This window comes from Onychomys torridus, chromosome 12 (genome assembly GCF_903995425.1).
Source record: "Onychomys torridus chromosome 12, mOncTor1.1, whole genome shotgun sequence".
In the NCBI taxonomy this organism is placed as follows: domain Eukaryota; kingdom Metazoa; phylum Chordata; class Mammalia; order Rodentia; family Cricetidae; genus Onychomys; species Onychomys torridus.
This window is the reverse complement of record NC_050454.1, coordinates 46,573,883-46,593,164: the sequence shown is the minus strand read 5'-3', so window position 1 is coordinate 46,593,164 and position 19,282 is coordinate 46,573,883.

Genomic DNA, 19,282 nt, shown 5'->3' with positions numbered 1-19,282 from the left:
GAGTCTGGAGACCCAGTATTTTAAATCTAACTGTATTTATTGTGCAAAGAGGGTATTGGTCCAGAAAAAAAAAATATGTCTTCAGTGCTTCCCATGGAAGTCAAACAGTCATAAAGATATTGATCCATCCTAGTAGATGCCATAAACAGTAGAGGAAAAGAAAACCAAAGAAACCAAAGGAGATCATGTAGCTCCTCAACTTTAAAAGAACAGCAACAACAACAAAAATCTGTTGAAAAGTTTCAACTGGTCTTGAGTACAATAACAAAAATGAAGTATTCACAAACAGGAAATGATTGATGATAGCATATTAACAGAACAACAAAAGACTAGGCTCTACATAAAATGTTAAAAGAATCGTATTTTAGAGATCTTGTTTTGAGCTACTGAAATGTCAAATGGGATAGATAGAGCATAACCAGCCATAATACAAAGATACCTCCTGTTTGGAAACCAGTCAGTAGTGGTCAGCTTGTTTTGTTTTTGATTTTCTTCATTATTTTTATTTAGAAAAGTTCCTTTAACTTGATTTCAATGTTAGATTCCTTTTAAAAATTGTTCATTTAGGTTTTGTCACATTCTCAATATATGATCATCAGTATGATTTTTAACACATTTTCTTTGATTTTTAGCTCTCTAAGGGATCATGATGATAGGTGTAATATACAAAAGAATGGCTATAATTCAATGACACTCATATTCTCAGGTGGATGAGTACTTGGTGACACTGTCTAGATATGTTGAGGAAGCATAGACTTGCTAATGGTAGTATGTCACTCTTAGCAGACTTTGAGGCATCAATAGGTACTGGGAGATGTCTTTCTGTATGTTGTGAATATATGTTGTTACCATTTGTGAATTAGAAAGCTGCTGTGGCCTATGGCAAGGCAGGTTAGAGGCAGTTGGAAATTCTAAGGAGAGATAGGAAAGAGAAATGTGGAGTGAGAGAGATGCCAGCCTGCTGCCCAAGGAGCAACATGCCAGCAGATCAGTAAAGCCATGAAACATGTGGCAAAACATTGGTTAATAGAAATGGATTAATTTAAGATAGAAGAGCTAGCTAACAAGAGGCCTGTCATAAGCCACACAGTTTGTAAATAATATTAAGCCTTTTAGTGATTATTTTATAAGCAGCCATGGGACCACAGGGCTGGGTGGGCCTGGAGCAAACTTATGGCTACATGTGACTGACCAACCTGTTGACACAAGTTTCCACCCAAAACCTGAGAGAAGTTAATAAGAGAGTCTAAAATGGAACCAAGAAAAGGTTCCTTTTTTCACGTCTCAGGGCCACAAGACACTATACAGCATTTGGGCTTAAGCAGAGCATAGTGGATTTTCACCTCAGTACACAGAGTAGTCTCCAAGATGGGCAGTAGGCTGCATTTGGCATTTGGCTTTTACTCATACAAACAAAAAGGGTTTACAGGCCAGCTGAATGTTACATGATGGCAGCATGGATCCCAGAGTTGGCAGGCTAAGCCTGACTCATCTGGGTACCTCCGCCATATTGGGAAACTGAGGTGGGCAGAGTCAGCAGCCAGGGCTGCTGCTTCAATCTTAGCCCTCCTGCAGTTTGCAATGGTCAGAAAAGGATGATAGATACATAAAGACAGGTTCAGATGGAATAAACCTCTAAATGGTTTACAATGTGTATAAAGATGTATATAGGCTTGGAAGAGAGCAGAAAAGGAGGATAGACAGTTATATAAAGAAATAGATAATTTTAAAAAATAAAGTCTTTAAAGAGACAGTAAAAGTAATATAAAAAATAAGCCACATAAAGATGGGAATTACACAGAAAATGTGCATTTTATTGTCTTTGGGATTTTTAACTGCAGAAAGACATTTGATTATATAGGTCACTGAGTTAAACCTATTTATATATTAAAGGTGTCTTGACTTCAAAATTTGTGTCTAAGAGTGCATTGTTTTGGAAAAGAGGTTCTGCTTTTGTTTCCACAAAAGATGAGAACCTGTGGTCTTTTTACAGGCTTATAAGGTTTGATGAGCCAAGACCCCCCTGAAAGGTCTCTGATGACATGATGACCCAGCTGATCCAATATCCAAAATCAGCTTCAAGGCAGCTGGCTGAGATGATCCATCCACTCAGACTACTACAGCCAAGAATTAACTATAATTCTTAATTTTCTCAGGATACCAATGAGATTACCAGTGCCTCCAACCAGCAGGAAGTAGTATGAGAAGCTACACCCAAATTCCTGAAATATTGCTTATAAATATCTATTTTTTATTTAAAGGATCTTGATTATAAATGCAATATCTTTCCAAAGAAGAAAGGGAGATATTATAGATATGGTAGAATGAAAGGGTAGATTATTGAATCTATTTGTAAAGAGCAACAACTTGTATAAAATGTTTTACATTGCTATAGATTTTACTTTATTGCAAATTTAAAGTTAATTTTGTCATACTGTATGTATACTTTTACTCTTTTTAAGGTGTTATGTTTATTTAGCTCATTTAAATTGCAATATACTATTAAGAAATACAGATTAATAGTCATCTGGGAAAATCAAACTTATTGTCATATTAGTTTACTTTTCTAGGCATACATAGATATATTTCAATTAGGTAGGTAATCTCCAAATACTTCAAAGACCTTCAGAATATGCTGTTTAAAATGTTTTAAGAACAGACTTTCTGGAAAATGAGTCACACCTGCTACTTGCAGCACTGATTTACTTCAAAGAAGACGATGGGCAATGAAGAAACTCCATATGGAGTTTGCTTCACTTATGGTTAAAGTTTCCATTTTGGCAAGAAACTGTTCTTGCCTGGACTGCTTGTCAAAATGTTGTGTTTACTGGACATGCAGGATTCATAGAAAAATGACCACTAAATTTTGTCACAACAAGACGAGATGGTCCTTTATGTTCTTGCCTTGCAGAGGAGACTGCCAGTTATTCTACAGGACACAGGGAGAAGGGACTAAAAACTCTAGGCCTGTAGGCTGAAGATGGATGCCCCTACATTGTAGAGGAACTTTGGATGACTGTCCAGGCAGCCAACTGTCTCTGTCATTCTATGTTTTTGGAAGTTGTTTACAATGCACTTCTTGTTTACTTAGGTAATATTATATCTTTCTGGGGTCTTTGATGTATGTGAAGACTAGATAGTTATAGATATATAATTTTGGTTGGTTATGATAAATGATAAATTAGATATTAATTCTTAGACTTACAAATATAGAACAGAGAGAATACTTACTTTAATTTTACCAAATACAAATAGACTAGATATTATAACTATAATTCCTTGTGGACTTATACCAAGCCACAAGCTTGATAAATATTCTATTAATATGTGATTTCACTTTGTTAAAGTTAAAACCTTCCTTTTTGATTACATGGAAAAGGAGAAGTACTGGGGGATGTCTTTCTGTATGTTGTGAATATATGTTGTTTCCATCTGTTAATAAATAAGCTGTTTTGGCCTATAGCAAGGCAGCTTAGAGGCAGGAGAGAAATCCAAGGAGAGAGACAGAAAAGAAAAAGGCAGAGTGAGAGAGATGCCAGTCTGTTCTCCAAAGAGCAACATGCCAACAGACTATTAAAGCCATGGAACTAACAAGATCCAACTAACAAGAAGCCTGACATAAACCATACAGTTTGTAAAGAATATTAAGCCTCTGAGTGATTATTTTACTAGCAGCTGAAGGACTGCAGGGTCAGGCAGGACTGGAGAAAACTTAGGGCTTCTAACTGGTATGCACCGTTTGTCTTGCTCTCCCTCTGCTTTGTGCTTATAGTTGTAGATATGAGCTCTCAGCTTCTGCTCCTGTTTTCAAGCCTTAACTTCCATCATAGATTTTAAACCTCAGGAACAAGGAACTCAGTCAAATACTGTATTCTTAAATTTGCCTTAGCTGTGCTATTGTATGCATAGAAAAGGCAACTACAAGGAGAAACTAGTACTATATTATATAGCATGAACCTTAAAAATTCTTATTAATAAAAACAAACCCAGAGCCAGGAATTGGGGTGAATGCCGGAAGACCAGAGAAGCAGAACAAGCCACAGCTTCCTCACCTTGGCAGTTCCTCAGCTGATCCTGTTTCTTCAGACTGGAAGCTTCTGGGTCTGCATCCAGAATGAATCTCAGCTGAACTGTGCTGCTCCAATGCCTAAAAGCTTAACCAGCCAAAAGCTGCTACTAGTTTCTGATCTTCATGCCTTATATATCTTTCTGCTTTCTGCTATCACTCCCTGGGATTAAAGGCTCACTTCTTGGGATTAAAGGCAAGTGTCACCAAGCCTGGCTGTTTCCAATGTGGCATTGAACTCACAGAGATCCAGAGGGATTTCTGCCTCTAGAATGCTGGGAATAAAGGCATTTGCTGCCACTCCCTAACCAGTATGTTTAATATTGTGGCTGCTCTGTCTCTGACCCCAGATAAATTTATTAGAGTGCACAATGTTTTGGGGAATACAATACCACCACAATATTATGCACTATACCTGTAACAGACTGAACCTTGTCTTGTTGTTTATTTATTTTGAGAAATGTGTAAGACATTGAGACTTCAGATTAGATAAGTAATGACGTAAACAAGGATTAATGGCACATCCTGGTAAAGAGATAGAAGTTATTAGTGCAGAGGAAATGTGTACAATGTGAGCACAGATAAAGTGGTTTAGAAGGAAACAATATTAGCAACTGAGCTAGAAACTGTTCTTTTAATAGTTTGGCAAAATATGTGCATGTTTTGTAAAGAAAATTACCTAAGGCATTTTCTGCTCTAAGAAAGGAGCAAAGTAAAGCTTCTGAAATGGGTTTTACCAGGCCAGGAATTACCCCAAGCCAGTAGATGAACATGGTATTTTCACCCATGTGTTACTGGCTTTAGAGTCATGAGAGACACAAGAATAAACAGGTTTTGAAATCTTCTTCTCTGGTTAAGGAAAGCCACTGAAGCAAGACAATGATCTATTAAGGTACTCCCTCCATGAAGTCCCTAATAGGGCAATCACTTTCTTGATATTCCTTCTCTCTGGACTCACTGATTAGCATAATCATGCTACTCCATTTTAAATCATGTGCTATGATACTATAAAATATATGTCTTCAAAGATATACAAAAATTTCAATCTAAGAACCTGATGATTAAGGAATGTAGCCATTTTTTTCATGAAGAAAAGCTCCAAACTTTTATCCATTCAACAGACAACTAGAGAGAAAGCCACGTACGTAGTCCTTCTTAGGAAAAGGCTGTGTTCTTCATCATCATGGGTATTTACAAAAGATTGATTTACTGTAATATGAATTGCTAAACAGTCTTATTAATAAAGAACCTAAAGCCAGACATTGGGGTGAAAACTGAGAGATCAGAAGAGTAGGACAAGCCATAGCCAACCTCACCTCACCAACTCCTCAGCTTCCAAAGAAACCTACTTACTTCCTATATACACATGCCTATATATTTTTCTGTTCTGCCATCTCACTTTCTCTCTCTGCCCAACTACATAACTTCCTGTTTGTTTGTACAAGCCTCTAGACCTCTATGGTTAGAGTATAGACTGGACAAGCAGAGAAGAGAATGCTGGGAATTAGAAGGCTGAGGCAGAGAGACACTGCCAGCTGCTGCCATGACAAGCAAGATATAGGGTACCTGTAAGCCACAAGCCACGTGGCAAAGTATAGATTTATAGAAATGGGTTAATTTAAGATGAAAGAAACAGAAAAGAAAAAGCCTGCCACGGCCATACAGTTTGTAAGCAATATAAGTCTCTGTGTTTATTTGATTGGGCAAGAGTGTCTGTGGAACTGGCAGGTGAGAGAGATTTTTCCTAACTGTAAGCCAGGCAGGACCAAAAAAACTCCAGCTCTATGCCCTGGCTGCCCTTACTGATGACCAGTGATGAGAAAGCATAAACCAAATAAACTCTTATCTCTCCAACATGCTTTTGGTTATGGTGTTTCATCACAGGGATTTTAATCCTAAGAAAGGCACTGTCCTACTCTCAGTTTCAGGAATGATTTATCCATCTGAATAAATTATCTCTATTTCTATTTCTCATTAAGTATTTCTGCATAATATTTTGCCCTGGAGTAAGAACATAACAACTTCATCAAAAGACAGAATGACTTAGATCCAAGCCTAGAACAATGAAATATCCTGTTCAGTGTGTTGTAAGTACATGCACAATATTATGGTAACTCATATTTGACTCAGAAAAACATATTCACTATTGTCTTTGAGGCAAAACCTGTGTTTTATTTTAACAAGATGTATTATTAAAAAATTGGACATATGTGTTTATGGACGATGTGAAGAATCACTATTGGGTGTCAGCAAGGTGGAGATATAAGAAAGCTATTGCTGCTATTTTAACCACACCTGAAAGCCCAATGGCCAATGATATTCATGGTGTTAATACCAGCCTGAAGATAGGGGAGAACTGATTTCAGAGCTCCACCAGACAAAAGGAAACAGGTAAACTTCTCCTTCATCATCCTTTTTTCCCTGTTCTCTACTCATTTATTATGCCCACTCAAACTAAGGGGGATCCTTTACTTTCTGAAATTCACTGAATAAAATATTAATCTTATAAAATAACATCCTTCAGTCATACCTCACAACTGGTTTATTTGCACAAACTTCACCTCAGTTAAGGCAACACACAAAAAGTAACTATTTCATAGCCTCATTGAGAAAAGTAGAAGAGATGCTTCAACACATTGTGGGACAGAATGTTTTAATATACTCCAAGTACATTTCTTCAATTTTCTTCTTTAATTTGGATTTGGATAGATGGGAAATTTTGCTCTGGCCATTGTTTCTAATTTCTTCTTTTGTTATTTAACAGTCACCATTTACAGCAATGCATGAGCATTTCTAAGAATATGTCAAAGGGAAAAATTCAACACTAGCCATCATTACCAAACTATAGTGAATCAAATAACAGATTTTTACTACTTTCTTTTAAAGGTCATTTGTGTGCCCACAGAATGCAGGTTTAAAAGGTTAGAGTCCATGAAGCTTTAAATAGAGAATCAAAGTATTGTTTGCATTAGCTTATTCATTGTCACATCCATTCTTCCAGCTCTCTGAAAATCTATTCATGAATTTCCTGCCAACATTTACTTATAAAGAAAACCCAAGGCCATGTACCATAAACATATTTGAGTATCTGTTCACATTCTATCAAAAATAAACAGCAACCCAAACCAAACCAATTTATGTATTTCTTAAAGATCCACTCATAAAAAGTTCATTATAATCTTGGTGCTTTAAATTTTCTCTCATGGTTAAAGACAGCTCCAAGTTACAACATATCACTCTTGCAAACCACCCAATTCTGGCTTCTGTCACCATGCTTGGCAGCTCACAACTGACAATAAATCCAGCTCCAGGAATTCTGATGTTCCCTTCCAGCCTTGACAGGCATGTGGACTGACTGGCTTATATCCTGATATGGAGACACATGCACACCACTGGAGGTATTCAAACCTACTAACTTCCTGCTTTTTATTTAAAGTACATAAAATACAATATTTCTTTTTTATGATATTTTCAGGTTAATAGTACTGATATTTTTCTTTTCTTATCAAATATTAAATGAATCATCCAATACATGATAAGTCTTTGGACTTCAAAGTGTTTTTTTCTTTTGCTTAGAATTTAAAATTATGTCATATTTGAGGAAAAATATTCTTTTGTTTTAATGACAGTTATTAAGAGATTTAGAAGTGCTGAAGTGTTTTGTGGCAATGCTGACAATATTGATTTGATCTCACTCTCAAAAATGCTATGTATGTCCATGGCTTGATTCTAATTAACTATGATTGAAAATTATCTAAAATAACAAATGTGAAATATTGTTGTAAGCTAAAGTGATGCAAAACTTTAGACCAATAGGACACTGGATAGAAGCATTTATAATATGTTTGCTGCAAATGTGATGAAAACAGTGTCAAAGAAGAAAGTATGAGTATATGTTTACAGAAATCAGAAAATAATAGCATCCACATAGCTGTATTTTTAATACAGGTCTAACCATAAGAGAAATAAGGGACAGTCTGAAGTCAATACTACTGGCCACAGCCAAAGAAACTCAACTCAGATTATCCCAAATTTCCTCCTCCAATATATAACACGTTCATGATTTTTTTTCAGGGTGAACAACGAAGTTGATGAGTCAACACACATTTAAAATATACTGTTGGAAACTGATAAATAAGCCTACCTCCATCTTGGGCTTGAATGCCATTTTATAGTAAAGAAAAAGAAGTTTCATTCCTGTGTACGATTAAATCCCTGACTTTCAAAATTGGGACATGCCCCACCTATAACCTTAACTACAAATGGTTCTGCCCTGCTTATCCCAGGAAACAGAAACAATGCTTTTTTTCAAAAGACTACGTTGACCACCTTGCTATGACTAACTTGTTATGACCACCTTGCAACCATGTCTTTGTTTTGGGAGGTTGTAATGACCAATTTGTGACACTTATATCCTGCTCCTGTAACTCCATTTCCCTGCCAACTCCGAATTTTTTAAGACCCCTATTCCTAAACTATTAAAAACCCTTACCTTACCCACAGCCAATGCTGATCTTGAACCCTGCCTTTAGGTAGAGATAGTTCATGTACATGAACAGGAAAAGCTTGATTTAATTAATGGCTTACTTTAATTAATTTGGTAATAATTTGTTTTGGTGGTCTTTCTCTTCACACCTGTGGGATTGACATTTGGAGGCACCAAGATCCCAACCCAGATTCAGAAGCTGGACTTTTCCCTGGTCTTATTCAGCTGGGACTAAAGAGCTGCTTGCTCCCTAGGGGGTGCACACTTTAGAGACATCCTATGGCCCCAGGGTGTGCCTTCAATTTGGCAGACAGTCTGAGAGAATGGGCTTCATCAAAAGAAAGCAGTATCCATTTATGGAGGTCTCCTCTGATACATCATAGTCTTTGTGACATCTGGTTATGTGGGATCCCAAACTGGGGTCATAATGGAGCTGACAAGGGCCAATATTTCCTTGTTCAGGGCAAAAAGTGAGACATCAAATGCCACATTTGGCTACTTGGGAATTGAGACAGAAGCACTAGTTCCTTTGCTGATCTCCCTTTGAACCCTGGGTTGGCCCTGGTAAGACTGGGAGGCAAGATGAAAACAGGAGTGGACCAACATGTGGGTGCCAACTGACCGTTTCCAAGCCAAGGCTGCACAACAAAGCTTCAGAACTCGGAGGGCATTAGGTAGTACTAGAAACGAAGAGTCTGGGCAGGCCCAGAGTAGGATGTTCAGTCTTACCTAGAGCCTAGACAATTTGGAGAGCCTGGTCAAACTGCACTGGGAAACCTGACACTTAGGAACATCTGGTGGGTTCCTGGTATCTGAGTTGTGCAAGAAGGTAATTGAGAAGAAACCTCCTATTCACCAAAAAAAAAAATAAAAAAAAAAAGACACAACTTTGTTGGAACTGTTGAACCTCTGAATGACCTCAATTGCTATTAGTATTATCTTTTGGGTATTGTCTTGTCTTTATTTATCTGTTCCAATTTGGGGTAGCTGAAACAGAACAACATCAGAAGTAAGAATGGTAAGCTGCACAGTCCTCTAGCCTGTATTGTGTGTTTTGTTATTTATCTTTTCTTTTTTTTCTGTCTCCATCTCTTGTGTTCTGCATTTTTTTTTGTTTTATCTTTGCTTTGTATTTGTTTTTATTCCCCTCTTAATTTTTGTCACTTCCAAGCAGATTTGGGAACCAGATCTAGCTTCCACCACTGCCAGGTTGCTGTACTGGGGCAATGAGGATACCTTCTCCCCCTGCAGTGTGCCACCCTGGGCAGCTTTGTGCATGGTTGCCATGGTTAGTTTGATATTTAGGGCTAAATATTTGTTTCTGGTTACTGGGTTCTGTTTAGCAGAGATTCAAAGGTCTTTTGGGTATGGATAATGTTGTATTGTTTTATGATGCTCTGCTGTACTGAAAAACTGGCTCTGGAGTTGGGAAGTTTCTGTGTCACTCGACTCACCTGACTATGGCAGAAAATAAAGGAAGAGTGGTTAAAATTAAAGTCTTGGTTTCATTTAACTGCTTAAAACCATTGCAAAAATATATACCTTATCTCAAGAAGCATATGACTATTATATGAATATTCCATACCCAGGATTTATAAGCATTTTGGACGTGGTTAAAAATCTATAGAATCTGTAACAAAAGTTGACTTAAAACTTATAAAACAGGGATAATAATTAAGAATTTATACATAGGTAATCTTACCATTCAGACTGTAAAACTCAGCACACAGACAACACCAGCAGCCAAAACAAAATCAAAGACCTAATCCATCAAAGTCTATAGTTCTGGGAAAGTCTCCAAATGTACTAACCTTGTGTTTCTTTTTTCGTTTTTTTTTTTTTTTTAACTCCTGTTATCCCACTTCTGGCTAACTGTTCTTGTTAACTGAAATATGCCAACCCACACATGATTTTTATGCTTAAAGTCTCATCCTGAGAATGGCTCAGGATACACTGAACTCTCAAATACAAAGTATAATTTCCAGTTAACTAAATTTAGGGCCACAGCTATAAACATCAAGCACTAAACAACAGAAACTGGGATATTTCTATTTTATTATTCAGCAAGACAGTGACCTAAGCAATCTGACACTGAGCTTATAAAATGTATCTCCTTACCTAAGTTCTGTTCAGGCTGTTGGAGACTGAGCGAAGAATAGAACCTGATCAGTTATAAGGATTTTAGAGGGGAATTACTACTGTTCATAACCTGTATAGAATCAGGGAGGCAGAGTGTTTTCAGTATGCCCTAAGCTAGTGTTTGTATGTGAGAATAAATCATGTCCTACAGGTGTAGAACAGCAGGGTGGGGGGAGATAGTAAAGCTACCCCATCTTTTCAGCTAGAAGTGGGAATCTGTTCAGAGAATAAGCTCAATATCTGAGTACTCAACAAGGGCAAAGTAAATGGAGAGCCTGCAGTGGGGAGAGCCCAGGGTCTCTTCAGGGTCTCTAATAGGACTTTAGAGGATGATTGTACTGAGACCATGGAGAAAGGAAGTCAGAGCTAAAAAGGAGTGGTGACTGGTGCAATATGGAACTATTCTGGAGTCCCTGCTGCTTTCTGGGAACAGTTTATGCTCCTTCTCAGATGACCTCAGCTCCAAGTATTTCCTTGGCCATTAGCCACTTGCTCAGTGGCAAGATGGAACCACCACCATCATGGTATTATCTATAACTTACACACACAATTGACTTGTGACGTGTTGCTGTATAATACTTTCCTCAGTGGTTGAAACATTTTACCCTTCAAGGAAGCTCAACAACTTAAAATTAGCTTCAGGAAGTTCCTGAAGCTGATCAGATTCACTTGGACCCTTCCTGCAAGAGTAAACAAGCAAAATTGCTGCACTCTCAGAGGAAACAAGCTGAAAAAAAGAAAAGGAGAGAGAGAGAGGAAGAAGAAGAAGAAGCAGAAGAAGAAGCAGAAGCAGAAGCAGAAGCAGAAGCAGAAGCAGAAGCAGAAGAAGAAGAAGAAGAAGAAGAAGAAGAAGAGGAGGAGGAGGAGGAGGAGGAGGAGGAGAGAAGAGGAGAGAAGAGAAGAGAAGAGAAGAGAAGAGAAGAGAAGAGAAGAGAAGAGAAGAGAAGAGAAAAGAAAACCCTAAAAGAACAGATCAGCTGCACAGAAGAAGTAGAAACCAGCTGTGCTTCCTGAAAGAGGTTTAGAACAAAAGAGTCAACTGGAAAGGGCATTCCTACCCTGTGCAGTGTGCTCCATGTTCTCAGCGTTTATGAGCTATTGTCCATGCTAGGGTGGGCTTCAGGGATGCAGTTGTCTTTGAGTCATTTCTGTCCCTGTAAGTAACCCCTCCTCCATATCCCTGTGAGTAACCCCAATAAAATACATTGGTTCACAAAAATATATATATATATATCTAGCTTCCTTATCTTTGCTAACTTTTTAAAGCTTCAGATATTTTAGTAAACTGAGTCACACAAGAAATTGTGATACTTGGAAATGGTACACTCTAAAAGTCTCTATTAATTGTATTTATGATGTAAACTTTTATTTGGATACATAAAGATCTTCAGTTCAAGAATTCTAAAGTTTAAAATTACCAGGGATAAAATCTAGATTAAAAAAAAAAAACTTAAAAATACTGATCTTATAAAAGGTAGCTTGTTATAAGTTGTCAAAGATAAATAAGATATGCATATTAATATTCACCTTATAAATGATCCAATTCTTTACAAATATAATTCATTTAGAGGACAAACATTACTTAGTTTCCTGTATGTGTTTACAAGTTTAAATCTAAAGAAAATAACTAAAACATAGTTTGTTTGTTTTTTTTTTTTAAATCAGGAATAATTAATAGATGGCCCTCAAAACTTTTTAGAGACCTGATGAATATGGTGTTTAAAATGTGAAATGCAAAACACTTCCACTGATGGATGAAAATGCCAGACCCAAGAGGCAACTTTAAGGTCTCCAAAGAAGACAATGTATGCCAAAAAAGCCACCTGGAGTTTGGTAATGTTAACCATTTGGTGAAACTTCCACATTTCTTGTCTGCTGGCAGGGCCCTTAACAAACTGAGGAAACTACTGGGTTGATTGCTAGACTCTCCCTGATCAAACTGAAGTCAGTTTTCCCAAGTTAGTTCCCCTTAGAAAAATCATACCTTCTGGGTCTGTCAGCTGATGTTGTCTTGTGCGGCTGCTGAAGATTAAATGCTGCCCTATGATCACTACCCCTAAAAAAGCAAACAAAGCCACAGGAGACAACTACCTAGGTAGTGGTAAGTCTCTGTCATTTTAATTGATACACAGACCATGTAGATTTTATTTTCTGTTATAATTTATTCTTCCCAAATTTGTGATAGTATTTACAGCTAAATGTAGCTTTATCTGTTTAGTGACAACTGCCTGGTTAATGCATTTCATATATAAATGCAGGCCCTGGCTTTTCTAGAGCTAATAGGTCTCCTGATGAGAAAAGCAAACTCAGAGACAGATCCGCCTTGCTAACAGGCTGCTCATTAAAGGATATACTGGTTTCAGATGTAAAATTTACTATTCTTATATTTAAAGGAAGTTGCTTTGCAAACACTGCTCTCAGTCATCAATCACTTATATATGTCTAATGGTAAATAATTGGATAAAAAATAAAGTCTATATAAATTATAAATATTTGAAATAAAAAAATTATAAAAAATATGTAGATATAAAATTCTAAATAAATTATGAGAATCTGAAAGTGATTTAAGGTTACTCTATGTTATTGTTATACTAAGATTTCAAAAGTTCAAAGTCTTAATATCAGTCCATAAAGTTCTGAAAACCTGGAGAAGTATTGACCACTATTATCAGTCACAGGCTGAAAATGTTAAATTTCTTCTGGTTGTTTCCTAAATATGAACTTAAAATTCTTCTCATTATGCATAAATCATCATTGTCCAATGTATATATCCAGCCCTCTGTGTAGAAAAAAAAAAAGTCATGTTTTAAATCCAAAGCCATAGCTTTTGCTCTAACTCAAAGGCATGAATCTATTCCAGCTATTATCGTAATACATGCAAGCTTCTTTTTCTATGAGATGGATTCAAGTACAAATTACAATGAATGGTAATACAAGCATCAGAGAGTTGAGAAAATCATAAGACTTAGATCTACCTCCCACAGGACTCCAGATAAGTACTCAACAGCCTGAGCTTCCCTGCCTATTGCCTACTCCTGGGGGTGAAGCTCCAAATATAAAAGTTTCCTTTAAGTTCTTTAACTTCTACTTCTGACCCTAGTCTATATCTTTCTTGGCAGAGTTACCCTTGGCTATTAGACACCATCCAGAAATCAGTCTAGGATTATAAAAGGCTCCAAAGGTGATCCTATACCACATTAGCTCCAGGTAATCCTACAAAACCAGAAAGACCTGCACTTACTGAAAACTGTATAAACCAGTTCAGTCAATGTGATTGCCCCCTGTCTCTTCAGCAGGATCTGCAAACTAGATGCTTTTGATGAATCCCCAGTTACATTAATCCCCTCCCAGCCATTGAATAACATTACAGCCTTCCTGGGACAAGACAACAGTATCTTAATTCCAGCTGAGATACAGTTACAGAAGAGGATACAATACCCCTTATCCTCAAAAAGGCTAGAATAATAGATCAAAAGGAAACTCCCTATCAAAAAGTACAAAATGGCTATCTACAGTACCTATTGGCATAATTAGATTGTATGACCTTAAAGAATGTCTTTCTATGCTAACAAAACAGATATATGATCAGGTCATGTATCTTCTGATGCATTATAAAATTTGTTTTCCATCAGATAAGTAATGCTAAGACCCTATCAAGTATTTGACAGTGACAGATAAGACAATGCGGGATGTTAAACCAGTCTGCCTCTATCTTGGGCTCAAAAGCTATCTTATAGTAAATACAAACTAGGATCATCCTTATTTATGATTAAATCTGTTTCTCAAGGGTGTCCCATCTGTATCCTTAACTACAAGTGGTTCTCTACTGCCTGTTCCAGGAAACAGCAACCATATCTTTACTTCTAATGGTTATTATGACCACCTTGTTTTGACTACCTTCTTCTGACCACCTTGCAAATACGTCTTTGCTTCAGGAGGTTGTTATGACCAACTGGTTATGCTTATATTCAGCTCCTATAACCCCACCTATTTGCTACTAGATTCTCCATTTGGAAACCCTCTACTCCTAAACTAAAAAAAATTATATGTATATTATCCTACTCATGTCTGCTGCTGACCACTTGAACACTGCCTTTACAGAGAGACAGCCTGTGTGCACAAATAGAGTTTGTTTCAATTAATTGCTTTCTCTAATTAATTTGTCCATAATTTGAGTTGGTGGTTTTTCTCCTTGCATCTGTAGAATTAACAAAACATCAGATAAGCATGTTATAACACAGCAAAGAAATCTCTGTTGTAGGCTCGGGTTCACTGTGGTAGGATTCTTAGATTTTTGAATTGGTGGAGGAAATAGCTCCTTAATAATATATTTTAAAAGTTTTTGACATTCACAAGATATTACATTGGACTTAGAAGTAGACAATTATTAGCTTTCAAATGGACTAAAGTAGCCCATGACAATTGGCTTTCCTCTTCAACGTTTTAACTTTCTGTGATCACGAACTTCAGTCATTTGGCTTTGTGGAATATTTAACCCAGGCGCTGCTAATATACATATACATATATACACATATATGTATATGTGTATCTTTTTCCAACCCTTGTAATCTTCAGTTCATACAAGTATGATATGTATCCAAGTCAATTTAGGTGACTCAAAATGAATGCTTATATTTCTCATCCTATGCTGTCAAATCTCAGTTACCTGCAAAAAATTCTACAGAGGCATTTAAAGACCATATAGAATGTAGAAGAGCAAACACTGTCAGCCATTATTGAAGACAAATGCAAGTAAACATCATTCATCTTTATTGGTGTCAGACAGGTGAGGATTTTAGTTTCTTTTTGTATCTCAGGTCTTGCCGCCACTAAATAAGATTAACTCATAGGTACTGTTTCCTAAATATGATGCTAACAAGGGTTGAGAATTATGCCAAGTCTGAGTTTCATCAAGGAAATGGGGAAGACTTTAGGAGTCCTTTAAGAACAGAATGTCTAAGGAGAATTTTATTAGGTTTTGAAGGAAAAAAAAAAGACAGACAAGTCAGTAGAGAGGAGAAAGAGAGAGAACCCTCTGAAGGTCAGTAATTAATAACGTTGTATTGGGGAGTACAGAGAATATGTGAGAGAGTCCAGTGTGTCTAGTATTCTGAGGCTTTAGCCAGTACCTGAACAAGAAATAAAGGAAAAGTTGTACTTTCCTGGTTATTACTCACAATTCAGAAGGCAACATTTCTACAAAGCCGAGATCCCTGAGCTCTGCCTGTTAGAATTCTGGCAAGAAGCTCTCCCATGGAAGAGTTTTGGATCTATTGGAATATTATGGCTCTATCCTGGACCAGTAGAAGACATTTATTTCCATAGTTTTAAAAATTGCCTTTTTTAAATTGTTTTAAAATTCTATACAATATTTACTATGTTTTTCTGTTATATCCTATCTTTTTAGAAATCTACCCGAATACTCTCCCACACTCCCTAGCCAACATTTCCATCATTTCTTTTGTTCTCCTTTTATAACACCACATTGTATGTAGTTATAGCTATGCACATGCACATGGATGTGAGCTATCTCATAAAGCCTGGGCTAATGAGTCATGCCCCTAAGGAACCGGGATTCCCTCTCCTCTAGCAGCCTTCTGCTATCAATTGCTTCTCACGAAGGGTGGGGCACCTCTTTCCCTCCAAGATGCATGCTAGAATGTTGACTGTCTTGATATGCAGGTGTTCTTCAGACAACTACAACTGCTGTGAATTCGTGAGCATAGGTGTCCAATAGTTGTGAAAGACGTTGTTTCAGCCCAATCTTCCCAAATGTTGACTCTACTATTTATTCTGCACTACTTCCTGAATATTTCCTGAGCCTTAGGTTGGGATGACTTTAGTTGTTTTGAGCAGGAGAAAGTAGCTTTTTCTCATTAAACCTCTTTACAAGTCTTAGATAACTCCAACTTTTCATGTTGTGATTTAAATACTGAGGAATGCCTTCCTTTTCTAATGCCAAAAGGAATACAGAAGGTAGGTGATTCGGTGCATCCTCAATGTCCTCCAAAACATAATAATATCTGAGAAACTACCTAATTAAGAAAAATGAACCAAATTATTAGTTACAAAAACTACTTTCTACTATTTCTATATAAAGACTCAAAGGGCTTTATGTTCAAATTTAGATAAGGGGATTCAGTATAAATTCCTGTTATTTTGTTTTATTCCTTGCATTATATTCTTAAGAGGTACTAGGAAATGAAGCTGAAGATATCCACAATTAATCCATAAAATATCTATGATTCATAAGAATATATAATAAGAGTTTGTAACAAGGGAGCTAAAGAGTTGTGTCAGGGGTTATGATCTCTTTTTCCACTTGAAAAGGACCCATGTTTGATTACCAGCACCAATAAAATGGCTCACAACTGTATGCAACTCCAGTCCCAGGTGATCCATCACCATCTACTTACCTTCACATGCTCCAGGCACACAAGTGATACACATTCATGCACATAAAAAGGCAAAACAGTTGTACATATAAAATAATAAAATGTTTTTAAAATGTAATAAACTAAGATGAGTATAGAATAAATTTGAGATCTGAATAGTTTTGCTGACCTTCTAACAAACATCAAAATATAGAATAGGATTCAGGGAACTTTTAGAAGATACTTCGATCATGGGTCTCCTTCTATAAAGGTACAGGAATGACCTCTCTACTTTCTAAAGGCTAAGTTTATGTTTCTAGCACTCTTTATAAATTAATTGGAAAGTAACATTCTTCAACCTGGCTGATTTTCCTTACTATTCAGACAGGCTCACATTTGTCAGTTATGTGACTTGCCACTTTTTTTTTTTTTTTTTTTTTTTGTGTGTGTGTGTGTGTGTGTGTGTGTGTGTTTAAACTGTAAAAAAAATAGTTTGAATTTGAATAGCCATATAATCAAACTTGAAAAGTAATTGTTAGTTTAAGATTTATAGTCTTCAGTAAATTATTACTTTTATAATCATCCAGTATGAACAACTGAAAGGAATGGCCTACTGCCAAAATGAGAATTAAAACACAACTCAAGTCAAATTTTCTATTTTGTTCAGCCATTTTATAAACCAACACATGATGTGCCTTTTCCTTTACTGAGCCATCTACATTTTCAATGACTATTAAAGTAAATTAACAATGCTGGGATGATCAAAATCTTTGTTCATTGTTTTCTAACAACTAAAGGGAACTTGCGATCATTTTCCATTTAATGAAAATAACTTTTGAAAGTATTATAAAAGGTATACTAAAAGAAATAAAACCCAGAGGCAACTTTTTAAAATGCATATATGAAAATATAGAGCAAATCCATGAAATAAAAAAATAATAGTAATAGTAACCATATGACAGAATTGGGTCAAAATTAGAATGCTTTATATAAAACCATCCAAGTTCATTGATGTTTCAAATGTTACTGGATATTTAAAATCAAAATATGTTTGCTTTTTGCAGTTTCATTGTTTGGATGGGAAACAGGATAATTGAGCCCTATCTTTAAATTCCCAAATTCAAGTCCCAAATACAAAGGAAAGCAAGGGAACAGCTCACACTGAGATTCACAGAAACTCTTCACCCATACTTTCCCATATTTTTCCCACAGTAGAAAAGGAGTTCTCATTTTCTGTGGTTGTTGTTTCCATAGATCATGCCATGATTCAACAACCAAACCAAACCAAACCAAACCAAACAAAATACTATTTTCTCATCACTATAAATAGTATTGATTGTTTTCATGTCCATTTTGTTTATTCATGGTTAGTATCTGAAGTGAGCAAGAACTATGGATACTTAAAAAGACAGACACAGAAGTACATATGACAGTGAAAAAAAAATGAGGAAACGCAGGAGACAATAATGAAAGTGAACACTAGAGGAGTTTTTGGAGTCATGGTCAAGAGTAGGAGTAAGACATGATTCTGCTCTGGCTGTAAAACACATATTACAGATTGCCTGGATTTTAAAAAAAAGGAGTGGATTTTCTTAAAATTCTAGGACACTGGAAAGTTTAAGACCAAGGCTTAGCACAGTTTGATTTTTTTAATGTAGTTTTTTTTTTTTTTTTTTTTTGATTCTTGATGGAATATGTTTCCTCCTTTGACTTTATGGGTAGGTATTCAGGCCATTGCCAATGAGCTGGCTTGTGTCTCCTCACTTTATTTTCATGAGTTTTGAGGTGAGGTTCCTTCATCCAACTGCATGTTAGCAATAGTTAGAAAAATATTACATCTGTAATGAATCTGCAAATAGTTTTCTTAGTATTAGACTCTGAACAATGCAATGGCATGAATATATATATATATATATATATATATATATATATATATATATATATATATTGCATTTTGTAAAATATTCTATATAATATATATTTCATTGAAAATATAGAGTTTATATGATTATCTGGGTAGGTTCTTTGAAAAAGAAAATTTATTTGTATAAGTGAAACATTTGCTGAGTCAATCTAAGGAAGATTGCAGACAAACTCCCCCAGGAAGACAAAGAAACAACTACATACTAAGTGGGTGATGTGGATTGCAGGACTCTGAATATCACTACATTCATAAAACCTGCACAGGACCAACCCAGACAGAGTCTCAGCTAGATG